Consider the following 20920-nt stretch of genomic DNA (forward strand, 5'->3'; position numbering starts at 1 on the left):
CAGCCTATGGAGGCGCTGCAGGGGGACTGTCCAACGATAGGAGGGAATGGATAGACCTACAAGCCTCGCCAATCAATGAAATGTGAAACTAGCAATATGCTGTTCACTCAACCTTTGGCGGAGGCATTCCATGATGGCAGTATAGTGGGCGACCAGATGGTTCCGCGGACCATCACTCGTAGGCGGACGCGGCGAGCGGCGACACAGCTCCGATGCTGACCTGGACAGCCAGTGGAGGATGGATGTACTTCGGCCAGATCACAGGCTCTCTGGGTTGGCTGATGGCCCCCAGAGATGTGACAGACTTCTACAAATGCCTTGTGGCACTCTTAGGATGAGGATTAGGATAAGGATTCCTTTGATTCAACCACAGGTCAGTTGACTAAATCAAGAGGGGAAAGAGTGGTAATGATGCTGGGATGGGTAACTTCAGTCTCTCGTTGTAGCTCTCTCTGCAAATTTTTTTTGTTGTAAATGTGAACTTATAGGTAAGTACATACTTGTAAATTTTTTACATTTACATTAAAACAACTGTATCACTACAAAATATTGTTCGCAGTGATTCTGGGCTCGGATTCTTGCCCGGGAATTTATGATTCGTGTTGTCCTAGTACCACCAATAGATAAATTATTTGTAAAACGTTTCCTGAAAATTTTCCGGTATTATTAACTGCGCACATTAATAATCACAATAAAATAAAATAAATTTCAATTGTTGAATACTCGATTATCTTTTGCATGGTTTGAAAAAGAATTATGCTTGAATGAAAAAAATCAAAGTATAAAATCATGCGTCAATTTTCGTTAGAAATACTCAGTATTAGCCTGGGAAAAAAAAAGTATTTCATGCATGCAAAAATAACCATAGCCATGTGTTGTACGTGGTTACAACATCTGTCTGTGCTCCCAAATATCTGAGGGTCGCGAAATGAAATTGCTCATCCATTCCGCTGTGTCTGTTGGGGGCTCGTGTGGATGGGGAGCCACAGCCCTGACGTGCTCTGCGTATGCAGACGAGGCGCCGTAATCAGGTTCACATGGACAGAGACTCCGGTCCTTCCGTCAGATGAGTGCGATTTTTTTAAATTTCCTAACTTAAATTAAAGCTAAGTGTGTTTGGGCGGGGTCTGGGTTAGGGAAAGACTAAGTGCGTCTCAGGCCGAAGCCTATACGCTCTAATCATGCAGGGTTTAAGCCATGCGGGAGAGGGAGCATGCATCATGTGCTAGGAAGGGGAGATTGGCCAGCCATGTCAGCGATTGGCGCCATGACTAACTCCCCTCACTGACTATTCTAGACTATATAACAAGATAAGTTGGGCCCCAGGTAAAACCTGCATAGACACAGGGGAAACTAGCGTGTTACCACCCCCGCTCGGTGGCAGCTGCTTCAGAGGAGAAGACCATCAGCGGGGCAGGGACGGCCGTCGTGACCTTGAAGGGGAATCTCCTCCTCCCCCTCCCCTCGCAGAGCAACTGTGGAACCGGAATCTCCATGCGAGCGTCTACTCCGTGGCTGTTGCGGGAGTCCCTAATAGCTGCGGCGCCCGGACCTGGGCGTGATTAACTGCCTTGCGGCCGCCGTCCGTCCGTCCGCCGCGGTACAGTCTGCGGAGGCATGCAGGAGACCGGGCAGAGTCTCCCCCAGCAGGTGTGAACCTTCTGCTACGTCCACACAGAAAAAAAAAGATTTATTTGGGAGAGATAGCCTATACATTGTAATACTACAAGAAGATGTTGTAAGTTTGTTTTTAGAGATAATAATACCTGCTAAGAATTTCTAACAAAAATTGCCGCATAATTTTTTTTTTTTAAATGTTACTTCATTTAAGCATAATTTTTTTATAAACCATGGAAAAGATAATCGAAAATTCAATAACTGGACTTTATTTTATTTTATTATGATCATTAATGTGCGCAGTAAATACTGGAAAACCTATTCACGGAACGGTTTACAAGTAACTTTAACTACTGGAGGTAATGGGACAACACAAAGCATAAATGCCCGGGTAAGAATCCGAACCCACTATTACTGGCTGGACACTTGTTTTTCAGTGATACAGTTGTTTTTGTGTAAATGAAAAAGGGGTTAAAACGTTCGCACGTTTAATTAAAATACATGTTAACATTCGTTTATAATAATAATAAGAGATTTTTCCCTGTACGTCTGCAGTTCACGTAGCGTGTAGGCGGATAGGCCTAGAGCCACGAAACTTTGTATTCATACATAGATTATCCAGGAGCGGGAGGGGAGATCCGTTTGCAACTGCAAGAGATTTTTAAAAAGTCTATTTAGTTTTTTTTGTGCGTTTTTCGACTACATTTTCCCGATATTCACCTGCCTATGGCTTTTAAATTGTTATTGTTTTTTTTTACGGATTATAATCTGTTTTTTTCAGTAATATTATCTCTATTCTCTTATTAACGCAATATTGGATAAAAAAATAAATGCGAACTTGTAAGCCTTTAAGTACTGTTGAACCCAATATGATGTCTTTAATTTATATTTCTCCCCGATTATTTTAGTCATTACATTTTTTCTCATAGGTAGTTTTTCATCATTTGATTGAGTAAATTTTTTGATTCGAATTGTGGCAGTGTGAAAATGTTCTGCCTGTAGACTTTCGTAGCGAAGCACCGTATCCTACATCAGTTTATACTTAATAAGGTTTGCTAGAGTTTAGAGAATTCCATGTTCATATGGCAAAGTACTATATATATAGGAGATACTGGCAGGTGAATAAGTGATGACAAGCACGAAAACCTCCATCAACTTTTAAAACGTTCCACGGAAACCACTCAGAACAGTTAATTTCTCTAACTCAATACCATAGCCAAAATACCTCAATACAAGAATCGAGACATTCGTACAGCAATATAAATATTAAAACACTTACTAAACATAAACAGGGAGGATGGTTACAAATTGAGTGTAACCTGGGAACCTCTTTTCAGAAACCTCCAAAACATAGCTCTACTTTCAGCAAGAAACAAAAAAAAACGTGCCTCTGACTGGACTGATAGCCCAGCATCGAAGAAAAAGAAGAGGCTAAGATTGTCCATCAGCTCTAATCAATCACATAGGCCAATCTCCAGTTGGCCAAACCACCCAGCCAATCAGGAGGAAAGAAGCCTCTGATTGGTCCACAGCTGCAGCCAAGCAGCCAACACTCACCTCTCAGATGAAAGTGTGTAAAGGCAAGATTACTGCCAAGACTCGGAAGGAGACCGTTTCCCTGATGATGGTGAATGCAAGGTCGACCGGAACGTCTTTTGACGCATCTGAAACCCACGAGCCAACAAACCACTATTATTCTTTTTTTCTCTTGTCTGCTTCTGCGATTCGCTCATAGTTCAATTGCACTGTAATTATTTATTTTTTTAATTTAACAGAAATATTCATGTAATATTACAGATATTTGTTAATGTATACATTTACATGAAAATAACTGTATTCAATACAAAATAGTGTAAACTAAAAAGTAAAAAAAACTTTAAATTTAAGTAAGTTTTTCAACTGCGATAGAATTAACAACTAGGTATAACGAATTTTTTTATATGTAAGCTTAAAATAAGAATCAAGTAATAAACAAAAAAATAATCTTAATGAAAAAAGCGTGGGGTGCTTGATATCAGTTTTATTAGGACAGGGTCATTATGAAAATGAAATAAGAAAGCACCCCACGCTTTTTTTTCATTAGAATTAATTGTTTTGTTTATTACTTGATTTTTATTTTAAGCTTGTGTATTAATTTTTTTTTATTTATACTTATTTGTAGTTATTTATGTCGCTGTTGAACAAATTACTTTAATTTAAAGATTATCGTTTACTTTTTAGTTCATAAAAAATTTAACCAGTTTTATAGTTTTTTTTTATATATTTTACTTTTCTAAATTACAAGCCAGGGAGGCAGCTACAATATACTCACGGGTATATCACTAACCAATAAACCACACATTTAGAATCTTCCTTTAAAAAATAAAACAAAAACAATTTTTTTTCTTGTTGTGAAGTAGTTTTTTTTTTTAGTAATTGTTATTTAAAACTTACTTTATAAAGATTAAAATAACTTTAAGACAAAATCGATGCATTCCCTTTTGACTCATATTGTACACTAATCCTTTAAGTTTTAATTTAATCAGTGCTTTTATTCCGAATACTAGTGTTCTGTTAAACAAAGTAAAGTGAGTCTGAGTAAACAATATTTTCTTTTATTTACCTCAATAAAATTTTATAATTAAGGCAGAAATTCATGCAGTTTCTCGATTAGGAGTCAAATCGGCGAATCGTTGAATCTTATAGGCCTATGCTAACTACAACGTATCTCCCAATCGTTGATTCCAGATTAGGTATAATATTACCTTCTTGTTGTATTACGACCATGTAACTGAATTCTCTTCAAAATCCTGTTTATATACGGAAGAATAAAATAAACTGCGAAAAAAAAACCCTTCCAAGATGAAGGGTAATAAAGAAATGTAAGTGATCCTTGTCCAGTTCTCTTCTGAACACGTGTAAATACATGGAATTTTTCAATTTTTTTCTGAATCATGTAACCAAAGATAGATTTTAAGTGGTCAGTTCAAACCGAATAAAATCACCCCCCCCCCCCCCCTTCAAATAAGTTGGAAAGGAAAATTACGAAGATGTTTCGTAAATTTATTGTATTAATCCGCGTGCATTCATACTGGAAATAAATACAAGGATGTTGTTTAAAAAAAAAGTGTTTGATAGCCATCACGAATGCGATTGCTGTGGATTTCTGACATCGTTCGATTCGGAACATCCTTTAATTTAACACGTCTGTTTACACGTTCACTTCTTGGCGGGCCACAGCTGACAGGACCTGGAAACTACCTCGCTCTTGCACGCAGCGTCTATGGAACAGCCGTTCCTTCGGCTAATTACAGGATCCAGCCGTTACCTGACCACACGTATTTCATGTCGCAAGTGGTTTTCATACGTGTAGGCCTATATATATATATATATATTTTTTTTTTAAAAAAAAAGACGCCGAGGAGGATGTTCGTGAATTAAATTGTTTTAAGCGTGTGATTTTTCTTTGAAATTTAGCTTTAATGATCTGCGTTTTAGACGTACATTAACATATTACATGTTTTTGCAAGTGGCTACACGTGTTTTATCATCAATGCGTATCTTGAATTAATACGTAAACATTTTCATATTTTTGGTACGTGGTAAAAAAAAAAATAGCGGCACCAGTAAGGTCCATGAGAGGCTGGCAGACGACGGTAAAAACTGCACAACCGTACATAATGTGTCAGTCGGTGTGCGTGTGTGTGGACCTCAAAAGCTTCAATGCTGCAATACTTAAAAAATTCAAACCATGTCAAAATCTTTGTCCCATTCATAACGGTAAGAACAAACAGAGCAACTAACTGGCTTCTTTACTTTTAGATCTAATGAATGAATTATCCTAAGCGTGCGGCCCAGCTCTGCCGGCACCGAGCAGCCTGCCGCAGTGGCCCGTCGCAACTCACTTCACAGTCGGCGGGTCACGGGCCAACGCAGGTAATAATAATAATAAATAACACGGGCTCGCTGGAAGTGAAACTTCACAGATAAGAAGAATAGGAAATTTTAAGTGTAGGTACTCTGATATTTGAAAAACCAGACATCATGCGTTAAAAATATTATACCTTTAGTAGTGTGGAAATGGAAAGTCGGGGACAAGGCCGCAGGCTGTGGAGCGTGGATCAGGTCTATGGCCGACCGCAATTTTGGATGGCCGACCGCAATTTTGGATTATGACGTCACGGCGGCCAAAAACAATATATATATCATAAAGATTTATTTAAAAAAACACTTAAATGAATACTGCTCTTACGTACGTCGCGGACCTTGGAGTCCTTGGTTCGATACTCGGCGAATGTACTTGTGTAAATAAACAGCAATTTTTTTTTTTTTTTAATATTAACTCCGCTTAGCAGACCACTGACTAAATGCTGCTGTGAGAACGCGGGCAGTCACTGCTCTGCAACGTATCGGGCGGGGTCGGGCGGGGTTCGGGCGGGGACGGGCTGGGGGTAACTTACTCAACTTACTGGACGCTACTCGCGCGGAGTCTCGCCACGGGGTCGGTGCTCCCGGACTCTTGCCAGACCGCGTGGGCAGGCGGGATCCCTGGAGTTGTCCGGCCGACCGGCCCGGCTTCAGTCGCCGGCCACCTTGCAGACGGCTCTGGGAAAACAAGTGACTTCCATCTTTATTCGTCGCATTGCCCTTCAGCAGCACGAGGGCTCGGGTTCCTCCCGCGATCCCGCCAAAGAAACCCAGTTATCATCCTTTTCACAGACATCCACACACGAACTCTCACTTCACGACAAGAGGCAGTGGGCGGCACTCCGCGGCCTGGGACTCCTCGCGGCCCCATTGGTTCGATGCTCGGCTCTGGCGCCACGGACCACGAACGAGGCCCGCAATCAGGGCCGGATTTAGGGGAGGGCAACCGGGGCGATAGCCCCGGGGCCTCCACAAACGGAAAGCCCCCACAATAGACACTTCGAGAAAAAAAAAACCTTTCAAATTCCGACAAGTAAACACTAGTAAACATCTTTTCCTTTGATATTCTTTTTTTCGCTGTTTTACCTTTACCTACAGTACTTTGTACATACATGATTATATTATTGTTAAATATTAACATAAATACTGTATTCATTTCCACTAATATTTAATTTCATATAATTCTTGTCACCAATTATATTTATGTATTTTTTTTTTTAAATACTAAGAGAATCTACTTGATCTCACAATAAATTATTTATTGGAAAACTCGACTGAAAAAAAAATTGTTCATTGAATTTGGAAAATAATTTGGGGCCACGGGGCCTCCGCTCCTCTGTTGCCCCGAGGCCTCCAGACCTCTAAATCCGGCCCTGCCCGCAATAGCTATGAGATGACGACAATACAGTGTCGCAGTGTCGTCTGAGCAGAGCGCCTGCCACCTTCAGGGAGCGGCCTTGCGCACTGGAAGCGATGCTCCACAGACAACAGGGATGGCAAATTATAAGGGCACCCCCCCCCCCCCAATGTTTGAAACACGTGAAACCACACGTTGAAAACATACCTTCATTTGCTGGCGTCTGTCAAACGTCTTTAGTGGAATCTGAGGACGAATTAAAGGGTGCATAGGTATTAGCTAAAACCCAATTATATATTATATACTGTAAATGCCGACAGAAATTGCCACAGTTATAACGCTAACACCGCATCCGACCTCAGAGTTGCGAAGGTATGCAAACGTAAGCGAAAGGATACGAAATTATTACAAAACATGTAAAGTTTACAAAATTATGCGAAAGTATGCGGACGTTTACAAAAGTATTGGAAAGTATACGGAATCATGCGTTGCTGCTGCCATCTGTAACCGGCTGTGAAAATAATTCAATTCAAAACCACCGCGCCATTGAGCAATATTAGTTGCATATGCGATTCTGATAATACTCTACCAGCTATAAAATACTTTTTGGAAACCAATTTCCAAGAAATTTTTTTTTCTCTCTGTAAATTGACAAGAATAAAATTGCTGTGAATTCTTCAGCAATTTTATGGGGAAAATACAGAAAATGCTGCAATTCTACAAAAGTGCTTGCGGGGTCTCAGTAACTGTCATCACTCATAAACTGGAACAATGGAACATGTTATTCGAAATGAACTGTTAAACCAACGGCTAGTTTGTGACTTCTCAAAGTCACATGAGGGTCGCTTCCATGAGCAAACTCCCTCCTGGAAGCGACTTTCTTGACGAAATATGAATAAGCGACTATTAACTTTACAAAAAAATTATTCTATTCAAATAACAATTTTTTTTCCTTACTGTGAAGTAGATTAATAGTTGCAGCTCTCTTGCTCTGACATTCCGATCTAACGGCCACCATATTAAACTTACAATTTTTTTTCACCCGTTTGTACACCATGGCATTTTTTTTTATTTCGAAAAAATTCAAGAAACGTACTTGGGATTTTGACAACGCCTATTTTATGTTGGCCAATCAAGCGCAAGCTCGCGAAAGAATCCTGAGAACCTTTATTACATAGTTTCCTAACATCCGCTGTATTCCCTCTTCCACGCTCCGTTGTGCAAGTCTGCCGCACTAGCTGCGGTACAGAACAGTTGTTTTATAAGGACGAGCGCACACCTATGAACATTTGTGGCGAGTGAAGTGTAGCGCGTGTGTGGAAATTTTCGCGAAGACGCGCGCAAGAATTTATTTCCACATTCACACATTCAACGCCCACACTCCAGAATGAGTCCAGTTTTCCCGACGAACATAAAATGATTTTGCACCGCAATGGTGCTTGATAACGTCTGATGAATCAGAATCTCCGTTGTTAAAAACAGTCACTTTCATAAAATAATCTGTTTCCACAATGTACCTAAACACTATACTTTAGCCGATGTTTTGTGCGTCTTACCAAAATGGCACAACAATAAGTTGAAGGAAAAAAAACGGTTTCACACACTTAACCATGTAATCAAGCAGACGAGCACTATTTTTTTTAGTGATGCAGTTGTTTTAATGTAAATGTACAAATTTACAAATGTCTGTAATTTTACATGAATATTTCAGTTCCATTAAAAAAAAAAATACAGTGTGGGGGTGAGTTTGCAACGTATAAATTAGTCACAAAATCGTCGATTCTTTAGTGTTTTGAAAGTATGAACTGGGTAGTAATAATTCTTCACATGCTTATAGTTTTACCACGTGTGCCGATAAAACCTGGTATCTTAATAGCATCGTCCGAAAGTGGTTTACAAATCGCATCTAAGACGAAACAATATTACCTAGGGTAGGGTGGGGCTATTTGGGCCACGGGGCTATTTGGATCGAAATAAGAAAAAGAAAAAAAAAACACCACTTTTTTTAGTTAAGACGCCATTTACCGCGTGAGAGCTTGTGAGTGAAGTTGTAAATGGAAGTGCTAGAAGGTTTAACTAAATATCTGTAACATATCTCATGTGATATCAATTCAAAATTTGTGAGGTAAGTATTTTCTGTGAAGAAATGGCATTGATGTAGTTTCCGATGTTCGTTATTTAAGATCTTACGGGAAAAATAATTGAAACTCTGTGCATGCTGTGTTTGTATAGCGGTCTGCAAAGACCACTTCGACGTTCTATATGACAAGTAGGGACATTTGTTGCTTGGTTTCGGAACTATTTGAAGTTTTGAACTTTGTATCCCGTGGGGCTATTTGAACAATTTCTGGCGGGGCTATTTGAATCACACTGGATTTTTCCTTCGTTTACGTTTATATTGCCTTTATGGTTTTTAGATTTAAGGTAAAGAGATTAAATTAAAAAAATACGATACTATATACAACAAAATTAGAATTTAGGTTTAATAGTTAAAAGTATATAAATTGTATAAAAGTATCAGGATTAGAATTTATTTATTTAAATGTTTATTGTGAATTTATTAATAGCAATATTGTTTGTAGTTAGTATAAATTAGTATTTTTTTATTCCTGAAAAATAAACTTTAATAATTAGGCTACTGCTTTTGCATACAGATAAAATTATTTTTTGATATTTACAGAGGTAAATTCAATTTTTTTTTATGATGGTGAGGAATTATAAGAGTAAAAATGCGTACTTGCAGTGGTCTGAAGAAAGAATGGATCAAGCTAAAAATAAGTGTCCTAAATGGCCATTTAACTACAAGAGCTGCAGCATCGCACTTCAATGTTCCATACACAACTCCGCAGAGAAGAGTCCGTGAAGCTCAACTTCAAAGAGATTTGACGAATGATCCTAATCATGCACAAATTCTCAAGAAAAGAAAAGCCATTGGTCATCCCACAATTTTTTCACCGGAGCAAGAAATTGATCTCGTGAATAGACTCAAAATTCTTTCTAGTCGTGATTTTGGCCACTCTTCTGTCAGTGTGAGAAGGGCAGTGTATCATTTTGCCAAATTGATGAACATCATTACGCCATGGAGTGATGAAATTAAAATGGAAGGGAAAGATTGGTTTTCGTCTTTCATGGCCAGACATAGAAATGACATTTCCTTAAGCAGAATGTCTTTCGAAAGCTCGGGCTATGGGTTTGAAAAAAGATCGTGTTGATACTTTTTATGATATCTTGAGAAGTGTTTCAGTCGAGATTGGCATTCTTGATCAGCCTCAGAACATGTACAATGTGGATGAGAGCGGTTTCCCAATGAACAACAGACCCTTGAAGGTGATGAAATTTGTGTTGGTGCTTATGGAAAAAAACAATTTCTTTGTGGTAAATGTGTTTGATGATATTTAAGAACTGTTTTATACTTTATTATTGTGTTAATACGTGCACTATTAGGCAACAAATTACGTGATCCAAATAGCCCCTTGTGCAGTACAAATAGCCCCACGATTTTTGGCTGGTCATGTTGGAGTGGTGCTGTAGTTAATAATTTTTTACCAGGAAATGACTTGACTAAAAAATTTGAAGTTCATATCATATGTTGCAAAAATTGTAACATTGATGTACGTAATTTTTTGTATTTGATCGGATACAATGTTGAATTATTATTAAGCTTTAAACTTGAAATGATTCAAATAGCCCCACCTTACCCTATCAGTGCACGTGGCCTTCTGACATTTGTCTGGGTTTCCAGGTCCTTTGTTTAGTTTTTTCTCAGTTAATTTGTCCATTATTTATACTTTTTTCTTTCTATAAACATGACTGTCCCGAAAGAAAAAAAAACACTATGAAAGGATTTAAAACCCGGGTAAGAAGGTAAGCACTCACGCAAATACCAAAATCGCTTTAATGAAAATAGAACATTACCAATGAAAATTTTAAACACAATGTAGCGCATTTCCATTAGTTAAAAATATTTTTGAAATTTAAATATTATTTTGTGTCATACGTCTCTGATTTAATAATAATGCTACACATTTGTAAAGACTAAAAGGTATGACAGAAAAATTAACTATAGCCTACCTGTAAATGCATATTTGGAACATCTGGAAGAAATCAGTAGTTCGAAAATGTCGCGTGAAGTCACACACGGAAATCTATCGTAATTGATCAGTTCGACGAGGGGTAACTGAGATAAATGGCAAGGACAAGCCTGTTGAGAAAAAAACGGACCTCTGACCCCAATTACGTACGCAGTCGGTCGAGCCAGACCGATGGAAAAAAAAAATAACCGTCTTTGCGACTGGTTCTGCCGGTCGTGCCAGAAATGTCACTACTTATCACTGCAGCGATACGTCGGGGCAACGCGGCGTGCAGCGAGCCAGGCCGGAGACGGCGTCTCGCAACCCTGCAAGTACCTCGCTGTTGCAGGGTTGCCAACTGTTGGCACCGCTGGTGTATTGGCGTACCTCCCTTTAGGGCCCGGGGGGAGGGCACACGCCTGGAACCAAAGAGACCCTCTCTGAGGAGGCCCGCTTGCTCTTGCAAAAGCATAACTATGAAATGGGAAAGATAAACGATATCATGCCCCCCCCCCCTCCGGGGGGAATCCTACATATGTTCGCCCATGCCGCCAGGTAGGAAAAAAAAGTAGTTAAATCTATCGAACTTAAAAAAAAATAAGTAGGTAACCAAACAACAACAACAATATAAAATATTTAAGTTGGTGTCAATCCAAATCTGTAATACAGTTGTTTATTTACTCCGAAAATTGGTCATTTATTTAGCCTAAAATTATAATAGAATTTAATAGTTCTGTGTAATACATTTTTATATTTATTACATCGATACTTTGTTTGCTAGTAATAGTTTAGCTCAGTTGGTACTCTTGCTATCTGAGCGAGGGCAAGGCGGTCAGGTCGTATTACAAGAGACCGGAAGGATTCGCGGATTCAGTTCGTGGTAGGCTAAAATTGAAACCATTTTATCTCTGTGGAGTTTTTGCTATTGGTTCACAGTTTGTGGGAAGGAATCTAAGCAAATGAGATAGGTAGGGGAGACTGTTGTACCTTGAGCATAGTGTACTTTGGAACATTGGTGGATTTGAGGAAGTGGTACCACCTAGCGGGCTCAATCCATAACTTGGTTGTGAAGAATGATGCTAGGTGTCTCTGACGGCAGTTCTGTCTCGTTTTACTGGGAATTGTGCGATGTTGTAGTAAAACAATTTTTGAAGTTTCGAAAGTAAATATTTCATGCGTAGTTCTTCTAATTTTTTAACGGAAACAAATATGGTTTGAAAACATCATCACCTAGAATATTTTGCTGAACTTGTGGTGAGTAGATTCATACATTGTAATTAAAGTATTCATCTAACCACTGGTTTAGGGCGCCATGTTTGTTAATTTTCGCTACCTCTTGTACCTCGGCACACGCATCATCTTGTACCTTTGAACATGTTCCAAGGTACATTTTGCTATCTTTATTTGTTACAGATCGCTATGTCAAGAAGTAAGTGTGGCATTAAGAGGGCCCCAGTTGATCCAGCTGCTACGAAAAAGGCTATAGAAGCTGTTTTGGCACCTCCTGAAACGAAAATATCAGTTAGAGAAGCCTGAAAAGTATTCAATGTTAAATTTGCTACTTTGTCAAGACAAATTTCTCAATTTCGTAATTCTGAGAGTGAAATTTTTCATTACAAAAGAAAATGACATAAGAAAAATATTTTCTGATGCTGAATAAAATGCTTTGCTAAATTACATTAAAAAAGTAGCAAAAATGAACTATGGTTTATCTAAAAAAAAGTGTGCGAGAGTTAGCATACAAGTTTGCCTGTGCGAATGACATAAAATATCCTCAGAATTGGGATGAGCAACAACTAGCTGGAGAAGAATGGATGAGGGGATTCATGAACCGTCACAGTGACGTATATATTAGGACCCCGAGGCCCACAAGTCTTAGCAGAGCTACAAGCATCAACAAACATAATGTTGATGCTTTTTTCGATAATGTTGAAAGCGTTCAAAATCGCTTTGGGCCCATTTCACCCGAACGCATTTGGAATTGTGACGAGACAGGAATGTCTACAATCCAAACTCCAGGGAAAATCGTAGCTCCAAAAGGAATAAGGCAGGTCGGGAGTGCAACTTCTGCAGAACGTGGTAACCTTGTCACACTCATCACAGCAATCAGTGTGAGTGGGATCTTCATACCGCCAATGTTCGTTTTTCCCCGAGTGAATTTCAAGGACAGAATGTTGTATGGTGCTCCACCCGGGTCAGTTGTTGCTGCTGTAATCTCTGGATGGTCCAACGAAGATACATTTTTACAATTTTTAGTGCATTTTATTAAATTTGTGAAGCCCTCCAAAGAAGAACGTGTTCTGTTATTCATGGACAATCATGAGACTCATTTGAGCATTAAAGCTCTTGACATGGCATCTAACAATGGGGTTATAATAGTAAGATTCCCCCCGCATACCTCACACAAATTAAAGCCACTTGACTTATCAGTGTATAGGTCTCTTAAGTCTTGTTACAGTCACTTAGTCAGTGCATGGCTTGTCAACCATCCAGGTCAAACTTTCAATATCTATGCGGTAGGAGAAGTTATGGGTAAAGCATTTCCACGTGCTTTCACCCCTACGAATATTATGAGTGGATTTAGGATAGCTGGAATTTTTCCTTTTGATAGGGAAATTTTTCGTGACGAAGACTTCTTACCCTCATATGTCACAGATAGGCCTGACATAACTGCAGTTATACTTTCTTGTGAAGTAACTGTAAGCCAAGCCAATGATGGGCCAAACAACGCTACATCAGATGTTTCAGTAGGCTTACAGGAAAGCATACCAACTGACGAAAGTGAACTGACTGCTCCAGGTTTATCTGTTGTGGTAGTTGAGCCTACAGAGTCTTTACCCAGCACTAGTAAAGGGGTAAGCCAAAGCATGGCTCTATTGCCAGAAGACGTCATACCATATCCCAAGGCCAAGGCAAGGAAATCTTTAAAGAAAGGAAGTTAACAAGGAAGGACATTGATTGCGACTGATTCCCCGGTAAAGCTTGAAATAAAAATGAATAAAGAAAAAAGAGACAGAGCAAAAATAAAACATAATCTTAATGCAAATTCAACAAATGTGAATACTAAAAAAGATAAAACTAAAAAATTAGACAAGCAAAAGAAAACAAATTTGGTTCAGAAACAGCTTCTGCAGGCTTCATCATTTGAAGAAGACGAAGCTGTCACCTTCATTGAAACTGATAGCAGTGAAGAAGAGGCTTGCATTTTTTGTAATGGAACTTTTAAAGAGGATGCATCAGGTGAACAATGGATTCGATGCACATCTTGCAAACGATGAGCACATGAACTATGCGCTGTTACCGGTACCTTTGGGTGGAAAACCTACCTTTGTGACTTTTGCAAAGGATAAAAAAAAACCATTATTTTACACGAAAGAAATAAGTGACGATGGCATAACTTTACAAATTGAACCATGTAGTTTGTGTATGATATGCATGTACCATAATATTATTGTAAATAATTCATAATAGATATAAAATCACAACTGTATTTGTAGAAATTAAAACTGTATTTTTTCCTTATATTTTAAAACTATTTACCCTGTGTTTCAAGGTACAAGAGGGTGTGTTCCGTGGTACATGACCATGTTGTACCATGGAACACTTTGCATGACATTATATAGATTTTTTTTTGTTCTTAAACAGAGGCGTGAAACATATAAACTCAAATAGAAAGTTGTTAAAGGATCTTCAATAGTTATAATAAATATTTTTTCGGTTCAAAAAAGTGTAATAAAAATTTTTAAAAAAATAGAATCAAAAAAGTGTTCCATGGTACAACAGTCTCCCCTACCCTCAACCAAAGAAGTATCCAATCACTAGAGACCTGCAAAATTCGCGTATTCATTTCGTGATAGGTATGCTACAATTCAAATAATTATACCTTAGCGCTGCTTCTACCACTGGTCCACTGTTAATCTGAAGTAATGAGGGCCAATTAGAGACCCTCGCTCAAAGAAGTGTCGAATCACAGACACTCAGTCGAGACGACTCACAAGTCAGCAGCCAATGAACAGGTGGCATTTGCCCGAGTTTGTAGAGTGTAGTAGAGTCTATCCTGGAGGTCATTGAACCCGCGAATTTTGCAGGTCTCTACCAATCACAGACTACCAAGTTGAGACGTCTCACAAATCAGCAGCCAATGAACACGTGACGTTTCCCCAAGTATGTATAGGATTGCGGAGTCTATCGTCAAGGTCATTGAAATCAGCGAATTCGTCAGGTGTCTAGCCATGACATAACGCGGTGGGCGTTGGAGTGCGAGCTGCTTTTTTTTGTGGAGGGGGGGGGGGGTTTATGTGGTGTCACTGACGTCACTGAGTGAGCGACCCGAACGCGGTCCATTAAATTATATATATATATACACACACACACAATTTCCCGGGCAGACGCGTGAAGAAAGATGTCATTTGACGGTTGCGTCTTTCAGCGCAAATTCCGGAGTCACTTAACTACTTGATTAAAACTAGGGCTTAGCTTTTTGATTGACACAAGCTTAAAGATTTGGTTCTGTTGTTTTGTTACCTACCTAGGTCCTACTTAGCAGTCCCCCGACGTCTTTAAGAAAAAAAAAATTGAAAATGAATAAACAGATTTATTTCTTGTCTTTTTAATAGTTCTTTTTGTCGCGTCCTTTTTAAATTTTTTTAAAGTTTTATTATATTTGCAATTAAGCATAACCTTTTGGTATGTATACAATAGTTATATAAGTCTGCTGCGTAGCCAGATATTTAGAAAGTGACTTTATCTTCTGAATAACATAGCAGTTTTGATTCAGAGGAGACTAATTGCAAACAGTTTATTGAACGGTGTGGAAATGGTGTCAATAATATGCTAGTTGTCCATCGATATAACTCTAAGAAACACCAAGGTTTACGCTTGATTCGCTAGAACCGGGTAATAAAGTCATAAAATTTCCATAATTAAAATGTCAAGAACATGTAGGTACATGGAAACATGTAGTCACAATTTCAAGTTAAGTCCTTGCACACGGGCAAAAATTAAATAACTACAATGTTAAGAACATTATTGCTGTTTCAAAACAATAAAGAGCTCAAATTTATGCTACCTTAATTTACTATTCTTTGCCTCCACGGATCTAAATTAATAAAAAAAATATTGCCTCTTTCATCCCAGTTTAATCCAAACTGCTGCGTTTTACTATGGGATGTTATTCTATAATTTCTAGTTTAAAAAACAGGCCATGTGGCATAGTTCTCATGCCACGTAAAAATGTATTATTTGGTGGTCTAAACTGACCACTCTACACATTATTTGGAGGCTGCAGGTCTTGTGGATGAAGCTAGATCTCCGAACTGCTCCATAATGTCATTTTCTGTTGTCTACTTTCGCTATTGCTGAACACTGATTTGGATAAAATGTTCCAAAATTATTCTTAAATAATAGAGCTTCTAATTGTTGTTACTTTTGTAGGGTCTTGCATTTTTACATTACAATCGTTGCCACAGTACCATAGAATAATCAAAATTGGAAGATGTTTCTGACTTCATTGGGTGAAGTGCTGTTTCTTGGAACTCAAATTACCTTGGCTCAAAATTACTACCCTTTAAATTTACATGTTCGTGACTTCTAATGCAGTGTCAGTTACTGGTCCGTAAATTAATTTAAAAAAAAATACATATGTTTCAGCTACCAGAGTGTACACCAGTACGAAACCGGGAATACATAGTACATTCCAGCTAATCTGAACACTTCTGACTCAATTTACGAAAGCGACATATGTGCACACAGCCAGTGGAGCAACAACAGGGGGGGAAGGGTATTTTGCCCCCCCCCCCCCCCCCTTCTGAAACCATGAAGTGGGGGCAAACGGGAGCAAAGAAAGTGCTGTGTAATCAATTTTTAGATAATAAAACTGCTTAAATAACACCATTTTCCACCTTGAAATAGAAATTTTTCCGGGGGAGGACCCCCGGACCCCCCGCTTCAATAAAAAAGTATATTGCCCCCCCCCCCCCCCCCTTTTGGAAATTTAGTTGTTGCGCCCCTGCACACAGCACTAAATATTAGTCCGACTGAGTTTGAGATGCACCATTTGCTCTTAAAAACATGCCGGAATAAGTAATTTCGTATTTGAACGTCTTATTGACCGAGCTAAGTCGCAACAACGAAATGATTGAAAACAAGTGCTCGTGTTGGCTGGGATGCATTGCAAGCCGGACGCCATCGACAAGGAAGACGGCGATGAAGAGCGAGAAGGAAGATGAAAGTGATGAAGGTTGGAAGGGGGGAAGGGGGGATAGGAGGATGAGCCAGGATTGGGGCGTCACTGGCGGGCGAGCGTCCTTGAGGCGTCTGCCGTATCATTCGCTGAAATAAACTGAAATACCTGGCGGACCTTGGCGGCACGAGGAATGGAACGCGACCCAAAGCGCCCCCCCCCCCCCCCCTTCTGCCTCGCCGCGCCGCTGGCGCCGGCTGCGGCCACGTGACGAACTAGCGGTAACACGGGCTGGGTGTCGCCGTAGAACAACGACCACATAGACGCGTCCTTGCCGCTTCTGCGCGTAGCTACGCCACTAACTTTTAAAAGGGGATAGCCACGTCTGCATGGTTACATGGTAAATGTGTGAAGCGATTTTTTTTTCTTTGCCTCATTGTTGCGCCCAGTGGCGGATCCAGAGGTTCACCTCGGAGGGGGGCACTCTTGAATTTCAGAATAGCCAGAGAAAAAAATGTCTTAAAATTACTAAATTTGTATTTAATCTACTCACACTACACATAACATCCAACCATCAGAGTTTATGATTCTACAAGGATTCATTAATTATATTAAAATATTTTATTGGTTTCAGAAACAATCATTTTTGTCGGCAATATTAATGTAGCATACAACTGGTTTTTCGGGGGGGGGGGGGGAGGGGCACTTGCCCCTGGTGCCCCCCCTTGGATCCGCCACTGGTTGCGCCATATTGATTGGAAGCTCGAAACTTTAGCTGAAGTGTAGTGTTTGCATTTGTTAATTTAATTGTAATTACTTTTAACCAAGGGATATTTCTGTAAATTTACTTCTATACCTCTCTTGCATTTGTTGTTTTGTCACAAATATTTCCCAAAGATATTCTTTAAGTGTAATATAATGGGTGTAAAAAGTCGCTCAATTGTTTCATGGCTTGTGTAACCCAGACTTAACGTAAGAAAATACTTTAATGGCCATAATTGCATACGTGCTCTGCGCGTATCGCATAACTCGTATGCCAGTGAATTATATTGTAAATTTACTTGCTTGTAATATTCGTTCTACCATGCGGGTAAATACCGCGTAAAAAATAATAGAAATTCAGCGGGCCCCCTTGAAGCCTGTGCTCTGGGTATTTCACAACCCCCTTTTATTTATTGGTCTTACCCCCTCCCCCCCATAAAACCAGTCATTTTCTCGACGGCCCTGTTAGCTCATGGTATTCATATAACACGTTAGGTGAGCTCTTAGGGTGGTTTCTCTTATTAACAACTGGATTAAATCAAACAAGAAACTGTTGCATATCGTGACTCAAGGATTAGACTTTAAAAAAAACTAAACTTTTTGAATGTAATGTACTGTGCGTGAATGGACGATAGTGACTGGACTTTACGATCCTCACTGCTCTCATTTCATGAATTGCAAAGCAGCAGCAAAATCTTCAGTCACGCTATAGCTATACGGTTAGGTTATGATTCAGAAAGATTTTTTTTTTCAAAAGAAAAATTTAATCCGTTCATCACGTTGCAGCTGGTACCTCTGTTTAAGTAGATCCTGATAAGCGGTTTCAGATTGAAAAAAAAAAAAGTTAAGTACAAAATCATGAATTGAAAAAACTAACAACCACCCATACATTCGATCGAATTTTATTTTAGAGTTCATATAATAAAATATTAATTAGTTCGTATAATTAAATATTAATGAAGTTTTTATAACCTAAATGATATTACGGAATTACTAACAATCAAATACAGCTTTTCGGAACTTTACTCGCAAATCTTTACATAAAGCTTAGATTAAAAAATAATTACCTATTATTATTTTTAGTGGGGCTTTGAACATCTGAAAACATTAAATGTAGGTACTTATCCTTTTTTTTACTGTTTTTAGTAGCATACTAACGTGCCTTTAAATGGATATTTAATAATAAAATTATATAGGTTCATGAAGGTAAAATTTTGTTAGCTGTTCCGTGCAACCAAACAAAACAACATTTAATCTTGCTTTTCGTAGCTAGACGATAAGATATTAGTTCAAATGTCTAGCCCAGAGGGAACGAGTGCTTGCCAGATGCACGGGCAAAGTTGTTACATTATACTCTAACGATTGCGTTGTGTTATTTTATTCAGCAATTTATGCCCATCATAAATTTAAAATGATGAATTACTTTTCTGGCTTTTGCCAGAGTAACTTATTTATTTAAAAAAAATCTACACTACAAATGAATACTCATTACCTGGTGATGTTTCAGATTCCGATTTCTGGCTAACGTTTATGGTCATCTATTACTCTAAAATAATTTTCTCTGTTTCATTCTTCTAACGTCCCCACTCAACGTTTCGTTTTCACATCAGTTGAGTCAAGGCTTGGGCCTTACGAATCGTTGTACAGTACTATAGTTTGCCTCTTTATGCCAATTATTAACAGTTTTGAATGCAGGATTTGTTAAAAAAAATTAAGTTACCACAGTATTATTTACACTGTTAGCAATTTTTTTTTTTTAGCATGCATGCTCGTGTTCTATCTAGCGGCTCGTTGGAATTCATACCGTAATGCTTTGAATTAAATTACAAGTATTATGTTTATTCTATTGTGGTATTTCTTTCCGAGTGAAGAGTGTGCATTGCTGACCTGTTAAAAGTTCCAGAACTGAGATGAACCATACCTTTCCTTCCGCAGAACAGGTCCAATTGCCGGGCTTACGCAAGAAACGCAACGACGCAACGACGCAACGACGCAACGACGCAACCAAAGCAAGAACATCACAATCGTTAATAAAGCACGAAAGTCGCAAGACATCACAATCCCTACCAATTGAAATTTTAAAAAAATAGTTTAGACAGCAAATTGCTAGTCATAATTTTGTTTAATAAATCATGTTGGTCATGAAAGCATATGAAATCGTCAAAAAATGTTATTAAAAAGTGTAATTTTTTTTTTAAATCACCGAACGAAAGTTTAACATGGTCTGCGTTTTCAAAAGTTTTCGGATAAACTTCAAATATAGAAGGCGAAAACGCAAGCCGAACCGCAAGAAGTTGAAAGTCGACAGAGGCTTGCGTTACGTTTCTTCGTGGTTGCGTTTCTTGCGCAGGTGACGAACCCGGCCCGAGGCTTCCCTGGACGCTGGGAGTAGTTAGATATAGTTCCTCCGGGGACAGTGGATTGTGGATGAGGATTCAGGATTCATGACCTTTGACCTCTGACGTCACTGTTATGACCTTTGACCCCTGACGTCATCACCGATTTCCTGGAAATTTCCCGATTTTCCGCCAATTTTCCTCAAAATTTCCCGTTTTTCCCTCAAATTTTCCTCAAAATTTCCCATTTTCCCTCAAAATTTCCCTACAAAATTTCCCCATTCCTCCAAAATTCTAACAACCCGCAAATCTCCGGATAGTGGGTTGGAATCATCCTTACCTACCCTCCCATCTCCGGATAGCGGGTTGGTATCCCCCTTACCTACCCACCCACCCATAGATGACATCACCGCACCCCCATCTTGGATTACGTCATATCCGGTCACCATCATTTCCGACCGCCATTTTGGATTCAATTTTCGCATGCTCTATCATTCCATTATTATTATGCCATCATATAGTATTACATCATATTATCTGACCGCCATCTTGGATGACCCGGCTACCATATAGTATTACGTCATTTCCGGCTGCCATCTTGGATTACATCATTTCCATTCACCATTTTGAATTCTAGAACTTTCTACCATTTGGTTTTCCAGTATTTAATATTATGAAGTCATAGCCGCCA

At 39.0% G+C, this 20920-nt stretch overlaps 1 protein-coding gene across 2 annotated transcripts in view; it reads right to left on the reverse strand.

Annotated features, from left to right (window-relative positions):
- The window catches only part of LOC134537730 (uncharacterized), a 316852-nt gene that overhangs the window by 164254 nt on the left and 131678 nt on the right, over window positions 1–20920 (reverse strand). Inside the window, exons 2-3 of one of the 2 annotated variants that reach the window (XM_063378478.1) lie at window positions 6066–6201; window positions 3175–3281 (exon numbers count right to left, since the gene is read on the reverse strand). The gene's annotated coding sequence lies outside the window, so the exon portion shown is untranslated. Of the gene's footprint in view, window positions 1–3174; window positions 3282–6056; window positions 6202–20920 lie in introns of both variants that reach the window. The other variant, XM_063378479.1, reaches the window with a different exon arrangement.

Source organism: Bacillus rossius, chromosome 12 (genome assembly GCF_032445375.1).
Source record: "Bacillus rossius redtenbacheri isolate Brsri chromosome 12, Brsri_v3, whole genome shotgun sequence".
NCBI classification, from domain to species: Eukaryota; Metazoa; Arthropoda; class Insecta; order Phasmatodea; family Bacillidae; genus Bacillus; species Bacillus rossius.